At 37.3% G+C, this 19,326-nt stretch overlaps 1 long non-coding RNA gene across 1 annotated transcript; it reads left to right on the forward strand.

Annotated features, from left to right (window-relative positions):
- Positions 1 to 5: 5 nt before the first annotated feature.
- Positions 6 to 18,966, forward strand: LOC113447901 (uncharacterized). Its single transcript, XR_015742147.1, has 5 exons — positions 6 to 232; positions 13,447 to 13,517; positions 15,887 to 15,984; positions 17,138 to 17,232; positions 18,559 to 18,966. It is a non-coding gene; the product is annotated as an uncharacterized LOC113447901 (long non-coding RNA).
- Positions 18,967 to 19,326: the final 360 nt, after the last annotated feature.

Consider the following 19,326-nt stretch of genomic DNA (forward strand, 5'->3'; position numbering starts at 1 on the left):
GGAGGCGGCGGCACCACCGAAGGAAGAAGCGAGGCCCCCCGCCGCCGAAAAGAGCTTCGCTAGGAGGCGCTAAGCAGCAGCAGCGCGGAGAGGCCTTCCGTTGGGGGGCCTCGGGGCTCAACCCGGGCCTCGAGGCGGAAGCCTTTCTTGTCGGCCGCACTTTTCGCCGTTTAGGGTTCAATCTTTCAAGGGCGTTTACGGGAGAGAAGGAACGGAATTCGGTGGCTTCTTAGTAAGTTAAACTGCCTGGAAGCTGAACGGAGATCTTTTTCTTTGTTTTTTCCCCCCTCCCTCTCCTCAAGGATTAGATAGTCCTCGACGTACGACCACAATGGAGCCCAACGTTTCTGGGGTTAAGCAAGACATTTGTTAAGCGAACTTTGCCCCGTTTCTTGCCACAAAACTGTTTTAAAAAATCATTACAGTTGATAAGTTAGTAACTGGGATAGTTAAGTGAATCTGGGCTCCCCATTGACTTTGCTTGTCCAAAGGTGGCAAAAGGTGAGCTTGGGACGCAGCAACGGTCCTATGAATGAACCAGTTGTCAGGCATCTGAATTTTGATCACATGATCCTGGGGGGCCCTGCAGAGGTCACAAATGGTCATAACACGAGTCACTTTTTTCAGGGCCCTTGTAACTTTGAACGGTCACTAAATGAACTTGTAGGTCGAGGACTACCTCTACTCACAACAGTGTTTCTTAAAGAGTGGCCCTACGACTCCAGGGAGTCTTCCAAAATCCCCTCAGCGGTCCCCAAAATCAAAATTAATTTGCCAGTCAATTTTGAAAAATAATAAACCATATCAAAATCCTTTCATCTAATCTTAACCAGTAGTAGTGAATGTGTGAATTTTAATTTATAATAAAGTAAACATTGAAAACATAACCCATATAAGCAAAAGCTCTTTTGGGGGTCCTCTGTAATTTTTAAAAATGGAAAGGAACCTTGACAAGAAATTAGGTTTAAGAATTACTGACTCAGAATGCTACTGTTATTCCAAAATAATTCCAAATACTTTATGTTTGGGGTTTCTTTCCACAGGCTTTTTCTTTAGTGGAAACAAGGTTTTGAGTGCAATCGTGGTGCAAGCTGTACACCATTCCAATTGGAAAGGTCCGTAATTTATTAATAAAAATATTGCCAAAACATCGTCTCCCTAACAGCTCGGGAACATTTTGGTGATTGTAAATTATTAACAGTGAAAACAGTCTAAAATACTAGTCAGGCGATAAGAGCAACAAAATCATAGATCAGCTCGGCTTTATAGAGTTAAACCTTAAATTTGGGCTATGTTATAAAATGGCCCTCTTGTCTGAACCCGCTTTGTTGGAAGACTATTTGGCCTAAACAAAGTAAAATAAGGATTTAAACACCAGCACCATAAAATTAGCACTTGAACAGCAGATTGAATAGACATGTACTTCAGCAGGTCATAGTTCTCCTTTTATAATAAAAGTGTGTTTAAAAGATTTTAAATGTTTGATTAACCCATTTAAATTAATTTAGACAGATTTTTGTGTAAGTTTATGGTCTATTTCTCCCTTTCTTTTGCCATTTACTGGTGTTTGCCATTCTAAAGCTCTTTTAATAAACAGAATTGCGGGAAAGAAATTGCATAGACACCACTTCTTAGGAATCTGAGCCAATTAAGGCCACACAATAAACAGCTATGCCAACAAACAGCAACATCTCCAATTAACACACATTCTGATATTGGACAGCCAAATCTGGGGCCTAGGATATTTCAGCAATTATTCAATAATTGTAAATGGGGAGGAAACTAAATGATGTGGATATAAGCAACCACAAATTTCTTTCTCTTCTCTCATTAACAGGGATATTATATTACAGATAAATGGAATACAAACAAGGAAAGGCAAGCAAAGAAATCACTTTATATATAATGCGTACTTAATCATATCAAGGCACCACATCTCTATCCAAGATGATTTAGATTTATTCTTAAACATTTTATTTTCATTTATTTTATAATTCAGTCAAAAGGTGTAGTAACAATAAAGTACGTTAAGATTCTTTCTTGCTACTGCTTTTTAGCTCAGCTTATGATCCATATAATGATGAAACCAGTGTCATTGCCAATGCATTGTAAGTCATATGTCTTATGACTTCAAATGGAACACAGTGACTAACACCAAATAAATTAGGAAAACATTGTGAAATATTTTGTAAAAGCATAATGACTGGATTTGAAATTGTGACTATGTATTCTGATACTAGTAACTAAAAAGAAAAATCTATATCGGCAAATTACTGTCAGCATCTGTGACAACCCAATGAATGTCATAGCTTTGCTATATCTTTGTTATTTACCTGGTATTCGGCTGAAATGCTTTTTATTGAACACATTCTACTTCATATTGTTTCTGACTAGCTTATAAGATTGGGCAGAATAATGCGCAGTGTTCCACATCAACAAGCAGTGTCAAGAGTGTCACTGTTTCTGTCCTCAAAAATAACAGCAACACCCCCTAACCCCAATCCATTGGTCCCAGCCTGCAAACTTTTGGAAAACCTTTTAAAACTGAATTTTCCAACAGGCTCAGAGCCAGGGTGAATCTGCAGGAATGTTTGCTATTTTAATTTTTGTATTCCCTGATGTGCTGTTGGCCACATATTTGTTTCAACATTTAAACTTTATAGCAATAAACTATTCTGCAAAGATCTTGAACACTGAAAAGTGGATTTAAAATCAGAATTTATTACATGAGTATTCTACTTAAAATTGGAAAGGTTATAATAGACCTTAACAACTTGTCTTTATGTACCCTGTGATGCTAGACAACTTAATCATTAAAAAAGAGGCAAGATTTTTAATAAACTGAAACTGAAAACAGGCTATGACATTATTTTAATTCAGGGGTCTTCAAACTTGACGGCTTTAAGACTTGTGGACTTCAACTCCCAGAATTCCTCCTCCAGTCATGTTAACTCAGGAATTCTGGGAGTTGAAGTCCACAAGTCTTAAAGCTGTCAAGTTTGAAGATCCCTGAAAGAAGACACCAGCATAATAATCCTACCAGCAGACAAGGGCAACGCGACAGTGGTTATGAACACATCTGACTACCAAACCAAGTTAACCAACCTACTCCAAGACCACACATACAAACACCTAAACACAGACCCCACCACCTACCTAGAAAAAACCACCAGATCCAAAATAAAAGCCTCCCCCATCAGCGAAGAAATCCAGCAAAGAATCATACCCAGAGAGAAATCATCCAGATGCCCTAAGCTTTATGGTCTCCCCAAGATACACAAAGAAGGAACCCCACTTAGACCAATAGTCAGCTCCATAGGCTCACCTCTACAAAACCTAGCCAAATTTCTCGCCAAACAACTACAGCCCTGTGCAGAATCCATTAACTCACACATAAGAAACTCATTCCAGTTCATCGAGATCATAAAGAAACAAAACTTACAACCCAGCGACCTAGTGAGCTTTGATGTCATATCCCTCTTCACTCAGGTGCCTATAAAAGAAGGCTTGACAGCCATTCAAAACAAATACAACCCCCCCCCCAAAGCACATCCTAGATCTGACCAACCACTGCCTATCCAATACATACTTCACCTACAATGGGCAAAAATACAAACACGAAGAAGGAGCACCCATGGGATCACCCCTCTCACCTGTCATCGCAAACCTCTACATGGAACACTTTGAAACACAAGCTCTAGAAAAATATGATCACAAACCCAAACTCTGGTTCAGATACGTAGATGACACCTTCATAATCTGGCCACACGGGAAAGAAAAACTGAACAACTTCCTCACACACCTCAACAGCCTATACCCCAAAATACAATTCACCATGGAAACAGAAGCTAACAATCAACTTCCCGTCCTAGATGTCTTAGTATACAAAAAATCCAATGGCTCCCTAGGACACACCATCTACCAGAAGAAAACACATACAAACCGCTATCTACACGCACTCTCACACCACCACCCAGCACAGATCAATTCCGTAGCCGAGACACTCATCTCCAGAACAAAATGCTTAGCCGACGAACAACACCTAAAAACCGAACTACACACACTCACTAACGTACTAACAGCCAATGGATTCCAAAGATAGAAGATTACCCACCTAATCCAAAAAGAAACCCCAACCAAAATCCAAGACTGAGAACAAGAGAACAGCAAAGCCCTCCTCCCATATATAAAAGGCACTACAGACAAAATCAGCAAGATCCTCCAAAAACACATTAAAACAGCATTCTGCACAAACAGAAAAATATCCACCATCCTAAGAAACCCTAAAGACAAAATCGAGTTAGAAAACCAAGGAGCATACGAAATCCCTTGCACAGCCTGTCCCACCACATACATTGGACAAACTAACAGAAGAATAAGTGCACGCATTGAAGAACACAAGAACTCAATCAAAAAAGAAGAACCAAAACTTCTGGTTTGCAGGGCAGCAGGCAGGAATCCGCGATCGTGCGCGGTTTCTGCTTGGGCTCGCCACTGGAGTGTCCCGAGCCAGTCTGGCTTCGGGGCTAAGCCACCCTGTAAAGGTGGCAAAGACGGGGGAGATCCCAGCAGGGTCGAGGGAAGCCGCATCTTTCCTCCCCAGCTGGCTAAACTCCCTTTCCCGAAGGCAAACAAGTGGCGGTCAGAAATGGCCACCTCAAAGAAGCACTCATCCGGAAAAGAAAGTGCAGGAGGAAATTAAGAAGTGAACGTTTTGGCTGACCGGGATAAGCAACAACCAAGGTATCCTGGAATTTAAATTTTAAAAAAGATACATCGCTCCCAAAGAAGATTCGGAAGCAGCAAATGAAAGTGAAAAGGGAAAGTTTTTTTTCTTTCACTCTCCTTCCTTAAATTGACACTGAACAGAGATGAATGAGAAATCAGAAAAACCCACTTTGGCATCAAGAGGTAATTAACCGGATAATTAAATGTCAAGGGGACAATAAGGATTTCTGAACATTAAAAAAAAATTCTTTTTTGCTGTAAGTGAGAAGGGAGAGGAAAAGAATAACAGTAGGATTTGGAAGGAGGAGACTGCCTGGAACTTAAAAGAATCTGATTAAATTCTAACAAGACTTCTAAAAGATACATATTAACTGGAACTTTGCAACTAAATAGTAACCCCAGGAAGAGAAAGTGAAAAAAGAAGAAAGTGTTAAAAGAAACAGCTTGTGTGTATTGGGATTGCTTGGTGACTTTGGGACTTTTGGAAATTATATTTGAATGACTAAAAACACTTGGGTGGTTGTTTGAAAATTTTTTTTTACAATGGCATCACTTGTGGATGAACTGAAAATGGAATTTAAAAAATATAAAGAAGAGGAACAAGAAGGGAAGGGCTCTCTTGGGTCTGTTTTTCAATTCTTAGAAATGGCGATTTGTACCTATGAGAAACTGCAAGAAAAGACTGCGCAACAAGAAGATTGGGACAAAGAAGAAGACATCTTTGACAAACAAGTAACTTTATTTAGGGAAGAGGGGGGAAAGAGAATGGAGACTTTAAGACCTCAAAAAACAACCAAAAAAGGGAAAAATAAGGTGAAAAGTGGATATAATATTAGAAAGCAACAGAAAAGGGGAACACAGAAGAGGAAAATAGAGGTGGAGAGACAAGGGGGTAAAAAGGGCAGAGAGAAGAAGGAAGCGAAGAGAAGCTACAAAGATGTGGAGCAAGATGTAAAGAAACAGGACTTATTTAGAAATAATGGGTAAAAATTTAACTGAAAAAGTGATTCTGCAAAGGTACATAAGATTGTATTGTTATATTTGTATTAGAAATAATGTTAGAAAATTGGAAACAACGTATGATTAAAAAGTGGGATAAAATACTCAGTGTAATTCAGTGAAACTTTTGTAAACAAAATAAATGAAATGAAATAAATGAGAGAATTGAACTAGGAAGGAATGGGAACATTTTAATGACATAATGTTTTAAAATATGAGTGAAGTGGGGGGAAGTAATTATGGAAAGTTTATAAGAGTTCCCATAGAAGGATGATACTTATTTGAAAAGTAATGTGTAAAATGATTAAGATTTAAATGAATACTAATATTAACAATAGATTTGAATTGGTATGGATTGTTGTTTTAATTATATATTTATAATTTTTTCTCTTTTTAAAATATAGTGTGTAACTTTGGAATGTACTAAGCAGAATCTGAATGGAAGTTATGTATTATATTAAGTGTTATAAATTTAGGGGAAAGATATAAAGGCGTCATACTCCAATCAGTGATTACAGGAGAAAACCCAAATAATCAAAGATCCACATACAAATACCTGCAAAAACCTCAGAAAACATGTACGTGTGTGTGTGTGTGTGTGTGTGCGCACAAAAAATATACTTCACTGAAATTTAAGTTGCACCTACCCATAAGCCTTTATTTGTAAAATGTCTAAATTAACCTATTGTTTTTTGCTTTGCCCCAGCAACTCGTGTATTTATTAGTCAGCTACCACCCCATCCCCTTAATATAAACAGAACTTATCTCAGAAATATACCTTTTTGTCTTTACACATTTAGACTAAGGAATATTTTTTTCATGTTCTGAAAGCTTGCACATAGCTTTATCAAAAAAACCAGACTGGAAGCTACATGAACTTAAATGTAATCTCAAAATATCCTCAACTGCCTTTGTTGTTGAAGAAGATAAAAAATTGTGAAGAGAAATTTTAAGTTTAATGAAAATAAAAACATTTTTAATGTGTTTTTAGTGTTTGTATGAACTGGCCAATTATAATCAGTTAAGGGACGCAGTGGCTCAGTGGCTAAGATGCTGAGCCTGTCGAGCAGAAAGTTCAGCAGTTCGAATCCCTAGCACCGCGTAATGGAGTGAGCTCCCCTTACTTGTCCCAGCTTCTGCCAATGTAGCAGTTCAAAAGCATGTAAAAATGCAAGTAGAAAAATAGGGACCTCCTTTGCTGGGAAGGTAACAGCATTCCGCGCACTTTCGGCATTTAGTCATGCCGGCCACATGACCACAGAGACATCTCCGGACAGCGCTAGCCCTTCGGCTTTGTAATGGAGATAAGCACCACCCCCTAGAGCCAGAAACTACTAACATTGTATGTGCAAGGAGAACCTTTACCTTTTTAGTCTTAATATGTCATGGAGAAAATCTATGTTGTCATTAGGAGACGAAAACAACTTGATGGCAAATACTCATCAACATTCTCATGTCAGAATTGGATTTTCCTCTCCTACAATCAATAGACAATTATAGAACTAACAGTGTCACTCTGTGTATGCCTGCTTTATTTGGTTTATATGCCTCGGTTACTTCCTGCTAAGCAACGTGTTGTGTAACTCCATTCTCTTATCTCAGAACTACAACCCGGAAACACTATGGCATTCTTGGTATGATGCATCATGTTATTTTTCTTCTAAGTACAGTCTGTTCTCCTAGGGGCCCTCAATGATAGCAGTAATTTCACAACCTCCTGGGTCCTCATTACAAAAGCAATCTTTGCACTGCATTGTAGGTCTACATTCTGTGGCCTCCATCAGTTATTGACATTTCTGCTTACAACAGATGGGATGTATTGAAGTAGCCGATAGTAAATAAATATTGTAAGATTAAAGCCAGATAAATGCGGCTCAGTGTAACAGCTTTAAAAGTAGCCCACAGTAAAAGTTAGTGATTAAAGTCAGTAAATGTGTACAGATGTAATAGCTTTCTTCTGTTTTGATGTTTGAATATGACACACCCAGGTTCATAGTCCAATGACTAAAAGCCAAATGTTTTTTTGTTCATACACAAAAAAAAAGTGATGAGGGGTTAACCTTTACTTTTAGTTCACATAGGGAAAGTGCTTTTATTTTGTTGTGTCTGGGCATGTGTATTTCCCCTTTTTAAGATCTTCTGTGAAAATAACATTTAAACAATCTGGTAGAAATTCTGTAATCTTTCTATTTTAGAGGTAATCCTCAATGGCCAACCATTCATTTAATGACCATTCATAGTTATAACAGCATTGAGAAAAAATGACTTATGATCAATCCTCCCACTTGTGACCATTGCAGCATCCTTGTGCTCAGATTATCAACATTGGGGCAGTTGGCAACATGTATTTACAACAACCAAAGGTACATATGTTCACCATTTGTGACAGTCCCATGAGCTTCCAACAAGCCAAGTCAGTGAGGGAAGCCAGATTCACTTAATAACCGCAGCATGAGAGATTATAAAAACTAAGTGATTAGCATAGCAATTAAAATTCTAATCCTAACTGTGGTCGTAAATCAAGGACTACCTTGTATCCTAGAGCAAAGTATAACTTGCCTGAGAAATATAGAATTCATTTCTTTATTTTATCTCCCATGTTTCCCTAAAAAAAGTTGGAAAAGTGATGAAAAATAAAAACTTTAGCAAGTAAATGAATAAATACAGTTTAGAGATGGAAGATAAAAGAGTAAGAGAAATTAAATCACAGCAGACTGTTGCAATATGCTGATTTTATTTATGTGGGAAATGTGAAAACCTGTGCAAATCGCTAATGCTGAGATATAAGATATATGGTAGTGTGTTGACATTTGTTGTACTAATCATAACTGACCAGGTTGTAATTCAGGTTGCTGGTGGATAGTCAAGTAACATAGCAATTCAGTATGCAGCAATTGTGGAAGAGGCAAAATTGAAACCATCAGGGGAAAAAAAGATCTGCCAAGATTGTAATACCTTTATACAAACATGCAAAATGACTACGCACGGAATGCCATCTACATTATCTGTATCTAAACACTGAGAGTTATGGAAGAGAGTTTAGAGAGCAAGTTATGAAAGAGGGAAATCATCCAAAAGTTAAAACATATTTGCTATCACCAGCTGCACTAACAGACACCAATTTATATAGCTATAAAACGGGCAAAAGCTTGGGGCATCTATAGGCCAAGGTCTAGTAAGCACCAGCCTTCTAACAGAAAATTTATGGAGCTCTAAAATTTAAAAGACTTTGGAAAAACACAAGAGCGAAAAAACAGTAACAGTGGCTTTTGCAAGTCAGGACATCCACTCAAATCTTAAATTTGTTGAATTGTTGCCATATGACAAAAATGGGTGCTAATATACTTAAAACTACTTGTGTAAAAAGAGTGAAAATGTCCAAGAAAAGAAAAAGTTGATTTTTTTAAAAAATCACAAACTCAGAACACTCTTGAGTGTTCTTTTTGAAATTCCTACAAAACTGGAAGATGAGCTAACCCATAAGGGGGATAGAATATAACTGTTGCCTAGGATGCCAAAATGTATAGGGCAGGTCCTGGCATAGCTATCGAAATATATTAGTCCTTGTAGTTATATATTTTCTCTAATTATCTGCAGAATTATGTCTGTCAGTTCCAGCATCTGAAGAATATAACAGATAATGCCATTTTGCTTATGTCCTACTTATAAGTTCCTCATAATCATCTGCTTAGCCAGTGGAAAAAATTAGCAGTGATCTGACCCAGCTCAAATTTTCTTACATATTATGTGTTAAAAATTCTCCAGCACTTATGTCAAAATTGGTTGCTGTAAAACATAAAGGGATTATATTTTAGAGTATAGAGAAAATAAGCAGAAACACATTTATCTTTTCCCTGTTTCAAATAACTTCTTTATGTAGCCATTTTCTGCCTTATGCTTTTGTCCAATGAGAAACAACCAGGGGAAAGTAGATAAAATGGTCAGAAGGAAGGGTTAAAATAAAAGAAACAAATCTTAGAATATTTTGAGAAAAATATATACAGATATTTTAAAAGAGCTAGGTACTTAAGAAACCAATCTTACCTGAATATACATCTAGAAAATATAATAATACACTGTATTATCATCTCCAAGAGAGACGATATATAAATCAGGAGCCTGCTTAGCCTGAAGACTGCTTGGTATTGAATGAAAGACTCCACTTCCAACAAGTAAATAATCCAAGCCCAAAAGTCAAAAATGCACTTCATTTAATTGAAAGCAAAGTTGTTGAACACAGTTAACATGATGAATTACTTAGATGATTAAGATATGGTTTGACATCAACTTTTGGAGGAGGGCAGAAGTTGCAACCAAGGGGCCAACATAACCTTGGGTTTTGTTTCTCTACAATATAACAATTATAGACTATTTTAATATACATTATGATTCTGATGTTCATCTTTTGGGAGAAAAGATTGGAAGTAGTGTTATTATTTTCTCTTCCCCTCAAATCCTTTTTAAAATTCATTTCATTTCTGACCAGGCTGTACTCCAATGCCACTTCACTCTTGCTGAAGTCAACACCTCTTTTTTGTCCCACATTTGAGCAAGAAAACATCCAAATTGCTCCTAATCATACATAATTTTCTTATTTTTTAAAAAAAAAATTATGTTACTATTTGACATGTGCCTGTTGCTATTTAGCAAGAATTGTAATCAATTCAAAATCTTATCGTTATTAAAATAGTTAATAAATTATTCTTTCTGTGGCTTTTTAACTCTTGAATATTCTTATGGCCAATATAGCTACCATTGCATTTTTGATAACTCAGAAAAAGATACCAACCTGCTCAGTATAAGACCCTAGTAGGAGATGCCTGTAGCTTGATTAAAAATAATCAATACTTAATTATTCTTGGTTAGGGATTAGCGAAGTTTTGAATAATATTCAGCTTAGTGAATATAGAGGCTGTTTAAATGCTTTCCAACTCTGCAATTTATGGATGTTAGAATTGAGTTTCTAAAATCTGTATATAGAAAAATGAAGGCCTTGCTGAATTTTCTATATTTGCCTCCTAGCAATTTCTCCTAACGAGTGGAGAATTAATGACAGAGGATCCTCTACATAAGAAACTAACACTGTACTTCAAATATGTGGGTGTATTATGTTTCTTACCAGAAGAGGGCAGAGCATAACAAAATCTAAACACATAACTACATACCCATAACTATGCTGTGTTAGATATGATACATGCCATAATTCTCTTGTACTTGGAGCCAAATTGAATATAAAAGAAATTGAAAAAATCCTGCCACTAGTGAGGACTTAATACAGGTAGTCCTCAACTTATGACTACAACTGACTCCAAAATTTCTGTTGTTAAGTGAAATATTTGTTAAGTGAGTTTTTCCCCATTTTACGGCCTTTCTTGCAACAGTTGTTAAGTGAATCAGCGCAGTTGGTAAGTTATTAAGCGTCCAAATTTTGATCACATGATCACGGGGATGCTGCCAGTGGTGGGATTCAAATTTTTTTACTACCGTTTCTGTGGGCATGGCTTGGTGGGTATGGCAGAGGAAAGATATTGTAAAATCTCCAGTCAAAGGTGGTATTTGCCAGTTCTCCAAACTACTCAAAATTTCCACTACTGGTTCTCCAGAACTGGTCAGAACCTGTTGAATACCACCTCTGGATGTTGCAAAGGTTGTAACTGAAAAATGGTCATAAATCACTTTTTTCAGTGCTGTTGTAACTTTGAACAGTCACTAAAGAAATTGTGGTAAGTCAAAAACTACTTGTGAGCACAGGTTAATTCTCGAAAGTCTGCTTAAAACACCAAAGACTAGTAGAAGGAACTATGATCAAAATTCTTTCAGTCTCTCTATATAGTTTTAAGCTAGCTTAGTTAACTTTAACTTCTATATGTAGTTTTAGAAAATTACATATAGAAAATAACTGACCTCATACTCTTGATGCATATTATATTAAAAACAGCCTTACTGTAGTTTTTTGCTTCCAGATGTTCTGGACTATAAATGCCAACTCACTCAGTCCACACGGCTAGGCCATGATGACTGGGAATGGAGGTGCAAGCTACTGCTATGTTGAGATGTGTTTGTACCTGCTTCATAAAAACAGAACAATAAGTAGGTTGATTATAGGGATCAAACAGCACTTCTAGGGAACATACATTTTGTGTCTGCTCTTATCTACCATGGTTATCATTCTGTGAACAGAGAGGCTTTCTTCCACAATGTTAACAATCTATAATACTCATAGACTGCAGGATCTGATCTAGCAGAACTTGCCAGGCTCAAGAACCAGCAAGGAATCCACTCCTGAAGAACAACAGAGAAACTCTGAAGGCAGGCTCAATAACAAGGGGCCGGATTCTGGAGGGCACTTAATTTCAGAACATAGGGAAACTTCAAGGGATATAATGGAGCAAAGGTGATCTGTTTGGCTAGTTTTAGAAGTAAGCTGTCTCAAGAACTTTGCTTTCCACTGATGGCAATTCTCCAGCATCAGACCTATATTCCTTCTTGAGCTCTAGGCTTTACAACATATTGAATTGTAGAACTGGTTTGAATTGTAGACTGGCACATATTAGTCTTTTGCCTCTGCCTTGACCCATTTTCCTGGATCCATCTTCTTCCTTCTTGTTTCTTATGGCTACAGTTCTGGGTGGGATGGCTGGTTTTGACCCCTGACCTTGCTATTAAAATGGCAATAAAGGGAGAAAGTTGAAAAGAAGGGGGAGCGAAGGTACAATATGCTTTTTTAGATGTACATGAAAGTAAATTGATTTCTCATCTATATTTTTCGACTTCACACTGAATTCTTTAGTTACTAACTTATCAACTGCAATATTCACTTAACACCTGTGGCAAGAAAGATCATAAAATGGGGCAAAACTCGCTTAACAAATGTCTCCCTTAACAATAGAAATGTTGGGCTCAATTGTGGTTGTAAGTTGAGGACTACCTATCCAAAACTGTTTAACAGGCAAAATTGCAAATAATGGAGAAATATGTAAACCTTTCAAAAATTCTGAAGTTCAAGCAGCTTAACATACATACATAATTGAGTAAAGACAAATACATCTGTACATTTCTTTTCATGGAAAACTCTATGAACTAACTTCATTTCTGCTGGGTTATCCCCTCCAAGATGTTGTGTCCTTGTACCAGCAAACATTTGAGTGATTTAGAAGGAATAGTTTGCAAATGGGCTTTAAATGGTATGTGCAATGTTTGCATCTCTTGTAGATACAATTTCAGTCAGTTAAAAAGACAATATTGTTAGTAGAATACCAACTAGATCCTAGTCATTAATACTGATTAGCTTTATTTATAAAAAGCAAAATAGGTCCAGGGTTAGAAGTATGTCACCTAGATACTGACACAGCTGCTTGTGAGTCAGTAGTAAAATTAACAAGAAAAAGGGTTAAAATTCAAATCTACTATATTCTTCCTCATTTAGCAGTGGTTCTGAAATATAAGGAAATTTTTGGGCTTACCCACTTAATAAAATAAAAAGGTCTATATAGGTGAACTGTAGTGACTGACTCAACAATCCAGTATCAAATAATAGGCTTACAATGTTCACCTGATTTTAACTGATTTTTTTTCTGATGTTGCCAAGAAAAGACAGGTCAATTGTATTGGCTTTCTCTAAAGCTGACCTCATTTTATTGATATCACTATGCAAATATTTGATAAGCTTAGCATGCATCCATGCTATATTCATCATGGATTCCTTTTGTTTTATTCCAGTCTTCCTATTAAGAATTCTGAAAAATGTTACCTACTTCATGCATCTTCACCACTCCATACAACTTTATAAGGTAAATTCCACTGCCAAAGCATGTCCAAGGGAAAATTAGCTTCATTGGTTACCACAGAAGCTCTGAAAAGGTCGTGGTATTAAAGTCCTCCAGCTATTATTTATTAAACAGTTCCCTCTCTTCAAATTTGTAGTACATCATCAAATGTTATTCCGACATTTCTCAGCAAACCAAATTGGTAAAAAAGAAATAGAGAATTGTATTTCTTGTAGGATATCTGGTATATTTAAAAACTTTATTGGAAATATCCATATTCTTATTATCAGACTCTTTGAGCTGAGCTGCTTTTTCATTTGTTGTAGATCCACTAAGAATAATCACAGGAATCTCTAATCACTTAAACTTTTAAAGGCAAAGTTACTGGCAATCAAAATAACAAGGCATTTAATGATGTAAGTGCCAGTATTTCCTTAAACAGAGATGTTTTCCCTTTCCAAACTTAACTTTTTTTCTGCAATTGGTGGGATTAATCCAGCAGGATACCTATTTTCTACTCTATGAACCTCTCTGATGAACATGATAGTACTATCCAAAGGCATCCTTTGCCTTATATTGTTACCTTCAGATTGTACAAATTTGATGGATCATTGATGGACCAGAGATAAAGACTGTATTGCATACCTGATTTAAAACAATTAGTTTACTAATTTAGCATTGCGCACTTAAATTGGAATAGTTCCAGCATCCTCTTCGTATAAAGTCGTATGTTCTCCATACTCTGCATGTACATGACATAACTTTTGTCATGGACTGTGGCCCTGAGTATAAAGCCCATTTTAACCAGACAGAGCTCTATGCAAACAGCAGTCATTTGAATCACCAGGCTTCTGAACTTTGTTCATAATTAGCTGATGAGATTCCATTGATAAGCTGCTCTGGACAACTTTAATCCCAAAGAACTTTAACCAGGTGCGTTCACTTTCTGACAATTGCACCAACATCTGTCTGCTTCAACACCCACAGTCCAACATCTATTCTGATGCAGATCATAGGTCAAGTGGATCTAGTTCCTCTGATTGTCTGAGAATGGTGAACATTTTCTAAAGCACACCAACACACATAACTTTTTGCTTTTGTAGGAAGTAATTGCACCCCTCCCTCCCAGAGAATGAAATATTTTGGGGAATATCAAAAGAGGCAGAATATTATATTTCCCCAAAGGAGAAATACAGAAAACATGCTCTTAAAGACAGAAAGCAACCCCAGTTTCCTGCATAGTAAAACATCCCCCAGCAGATGCCTGAAGTCTTTAGAGATGGATATTTGGTGCCCATTAAGAAAGACCAGCCCAATCTATTCACAAACAGAACACTTTCAGCTCCAGGTGATGGGATTTGCATTCCCCCAACCCAATTCTAAGGATAGGACACAATAGGATTAACCCACGACCATTAGATTAGAATATCAAAAGACACAGAGCTCACTGCATTATACAACCCCCAGCAGCATTTCAGAAACTATAAAGTTAATCAAGTTAATTTGTCAGCTGCCCCAGAACCACGAGCTGTTGGTGGTTCTGCTCATCAATTAATGGACCTTCTTTTCCAAGCAGCTAGCCTCCATTTTATTTCCAGTGCCTCTCTCCCAGCTTGGAACTAAACTAGAAGGATTTTTCTTTCAACACTATAGTGATGTAAACTCACAATATAGTGAGTTACAGCCACAGTTGGGATCAGAATTTCCATTGCTAAGCGAGCCAGTTGTTATGCGAGTCACGCCCAAGGTTACTACCTTTTGTTTTGCCATGATAGATGAATCATTGCAGTTGTTAAGTGAACCACATGGTTGTTAAGCAAGTCCAGCTTTCCCCATTGACTTTGTCTATTGGGAGCCAGCTGGGAAGGTTGCAGACAGTGATCATGTGGCCCTAGGACAGTGCGACCATCATAAATGCAGGCTAGTTGCCAAGTGCCTGAATACTGACCATGTGATTTGTGGGGATGCTGCAATGGTTGTAAGTGGGAAGACCAGTTATAAGTCACTTTTTCCAGTACTGTTGTAACTTTGAACAGTTATCAGAATCAGGATAGAACTGGAAGGGACCTTGGAGGTCTTCTAGTCCAGCCCCCTGCTCAAGCAGGAGATCCTAATCATTTCAGACAAGTGACTGTCCAGTCTCTTCTTAAAAATGTCCAGTGTTGGACCACCCACAATTTCTGAAAGCCAGCTGTTCCACTGGTTATTTGTCCTCACAGTTAGGGAGTTTCTCCTTAATTCCAGCCTGCTTCTCTTCTTGATTAGTTTCCATCCACTTGCTAAACAAATGGTTGTTAGTTGAGACTACCTGTAATTATATAGTACTAAATGACAATAGAGATTTGCCAGAGCAGATATCTAAGGATTTTTTTTATTTTTTTTTTTGAATTTAGAATTATTTTATTGGCCACACAAGGAATTTGTCTTGGTGCAAATGCTCTCTGTATACATAAACGAAAAGATACATTCGTCGAGAGTCAAGAATCGTAAGGTACAACACTTAATGATAGTCATAGGCTACAATAAGCAATCAAATCATACTAGGAAACAGTCAATATAAATTGTAAGGATACAAGCAACAAAGTTACAAGTTGTACAGTCACAAGTGGGAGGGGGTGGGTGATAAAGAGTGATGAGAAGGGTAATAGTAATGCAGACTTTGTAAATAGTTAGACAGTGTTGAGAGAATTAATTGTTTAGCAGAGTGATGGTTTTCGGGGGGGAAACTATTCTTGTGTCTAGTTTTTCTGCTGTGCAGTGCTCTATAGCGTCATTTTGAGAGAAGGAGTTGAAACAGTTTATGTCCGGGATGTGAGGGGTCTGTAAATATTTTCACAGCCCTCTTTTTGACTCATGCAGTATATAGGTCCTTGATTGAAGGCAGGTTGGTAGTAATTGTTTTTTTCCGCAGTCCTAATTTTCCAGTTCAACAAAACAGTTTCTTCATAAAGCACACCCACAAACATAAAAAATGGAAATAAATTAAAAATATATATGACAAAGCAAGTAAGAATTTGTGTATTAAAGTAGAATATGTCTACTGAAGTGATTTCAGCCCTCTATTTCTCATTGTCCACAAGATACATTGTTATGAGCAAGTACTTACAAACCAGTCTGCTTTCCCCCATTCACATCCTAGAGATTTCTGTGTGTCTCCTAAACTATGAAATATAAAACCTCAGGAGATACTACTTAGTTTTTATTGTCTCAAATTGCAGGATATTGAGTGACACATTAAAGGTAGCTTTTTTAATTGCTGATCTTCCTATGTACATATTTTAAATTACATTTTAATGCTGAATTGTAGTGCTTTGTTTTATACTTAGTTGAGTATTCTTATTTAAATGGTAAACCAGATATTCCTTTAAGTACCTTATAAAAATATTAACTGACTTGCATCAAATTTCTTTTTGCCTTAAACTTTTCAGTATCTTTTATTATTTCAGTTATAGTTTTTACTCCAAATACAATACTGGGAACATATAGCCTTCATGAAAGGTTTCATGTGTGTAATAAGGACTGAATCCCATTAAACAAGTAAATCTTCTGAGCAAATATATATAGGATTCTACTGCAAACTGGATTGTATTGCAAGCTGTTTCATCAGAATTGCATATTATTATTAAACCCTGTCTCTATTGTAGCAAACAGTCATGTGTTAGGTATTGTGATCATTCCCACTGATTTCAGCATGATGACTTGTGAAGAGAAAGCCAGCAATTTACTTGTTGGGTGAAAGGTATGTATTTCAAAAGAAACGAAAATAACACATACATCCCTCTTCAAATGAGGTGTATAATTATTTTCATTACAATAGCTTTAGAGATTAGATCTGACCAGCTTTATGTAAGTAATAAAAACAAATAATACTAAAAGATTACCATTTTGATTATTGTACATTCTGATCCTATGCACTCAGCAGAATGTATTCCCACATATTATTCACAAAGCCTCTTTAAATCTCTAATTAAAAGGAAAATTATATTAAAAGTAGAGTTTTTCAATTTTCCTATTGTTATCGCATAGGTAGGCTAAATTAAATTACAGTAAATGAATATTGCTTCTTGATGGGATATGGAAACATTTTCATTTGTTGGAAAATTCAAAGCAACAAAAGGCAACACGGAATTGAATTTCCTAATCAAAAGCATTTCTATGACTATTAAGTGTGGCAATATATTTTAGTTCCAAAGGTACTTCACATAACTAACTGGTTAGGGGGTCACGCTCTCCACATTGTCTCATACAGAGGGAATGTCAGAACAACTGCAATAAATGCTAGGTCAGGGATGTCAAACTCATGGCCTGGAAGCTAGATGTGTCACACACTGGCCACCAGTGGTGGTATACTACCAGTTCAGCCCGGTTCTACCAAGCCGGTAGCAGTGATGAGCAGTGGAGACCGAATCGGTTCTCTCAGCCGCTCTGCTGTTGGGCCCATCCACCCACCTAGGCTCCCATACTCACCTTTATCCGCTGAATTTGAAGCATAGCTGCTTTGCGCGGCACAGAAGAGTGCTGCACAGCAGCTGCTGAAGCGACCAGGAGAGTGCAGGCTTGCAGGAGATGAGTTAGAACGCCTCTGCGCCTGCGCAAAGTGCGCATTTGGCACGTGCACACACACAAAGCACACCCACCAAGCCACGCTCACAAAACCGGTGGTAAAAATATTTGAATCCTACCACTGCTGGCCATGCCCACCAGTTTTAGCGAAGGGGGGAAGTTGCAATACGTCATTTGTCAAAAACGTGACACCATGAAACACCCTGCGCTAGATAATGATGGAAAAAATGCAGGTAATTGTTTATAATGATTGCTTTGAAGACTTGCTTTGAAGACTTCCTAAGCCAGGGATAGGCTTCTGAACACATTTGGATGTCTGACAGCATTTTTATGTCTTCTCAAGTGGAAAATCTTTTTACTTACAAAGTGGCCCTCACTAAAGATTTGGCAAAATACAAAACACCAATTTATAAAAAGGCTTTCTGATACCTATTCACTACTCTGCTCTTCTGAGTTTTCTCCACATACTTCACATTATATCTTTATTTTTTATTCTTTATAGATGGATCCATTTTCAAACAATTTTCTAAAAATGTCTACAAGGTCTACATGGAAACCAGAAGCATTCTAGTAAAGAAAAGATTATGCCACAGGCTGATCATTTGCAACTATTTTCAAATTATTTACTTTTTAATTGCAATGTTTGAAAAAGATTTTTAAATTACTTGCTATCCAGCCCCAAACATCTCAGCTGTCTGTCTATATCCAATTCTACCCTAAGTATGTTACAGTTAAATATCTTGTTAAAATAAAATTTAAGTGTAAAAGAAATCAACTATGAAGAACTACCACAAGATAAATAAACCATCAAGCTGCATGTACAAATCAATTCCAAAACCTCCATGACCCTATTTGTGGATATTTCATTAGGATTTGTTGAAGAAGTATAATAAATATATAAGCAAAAGGGTTTGGATTGTATATTTTCTCCTAAGTCAATGATCTCTTGATTACTTGTTGTGAAGTAAACAGCTACTTTTAGTACCATAGAGCAGTGGTCACCAACTGGTGGGCCGGGGACCACTGGTGGTCCATGAGAAAATTTTGGTGGTCCGCAGAGAAATGACCCCCAAAGCAATTAATCCAGGCTGCATGGGAACACAAGGCTGCACTGCCCACATGGCCCGCCCACCCACCCGCTGCCCCCCACCCTTCATCCGAGCGCAAATCTTACCTTGAGTAGAGCCATGTGAGCTGGACCTGGAAGGTAAGACCAATGGCAGGGGAGGGAAATATGCCCTGGGGTGGCTTGCTGACATTGGTGGGAAAG

The sequence above is a fragment of the Pseudonaja textilis genome, chromosome 2 (assembly GCF_049901715.1).
Source record: "Pseudonaja textilis isolate UNSWEBS1 chromosome 2, rPseTex1.2, whole genome shotgun sequence".
In the NCBI taxonomy this organism is placed as follows: Eukaryota; Metazoa; Chordata; class Lepidosauria; order Squamata; family Elapidae; genus Pseudonaja; species Pseudonaja textilis.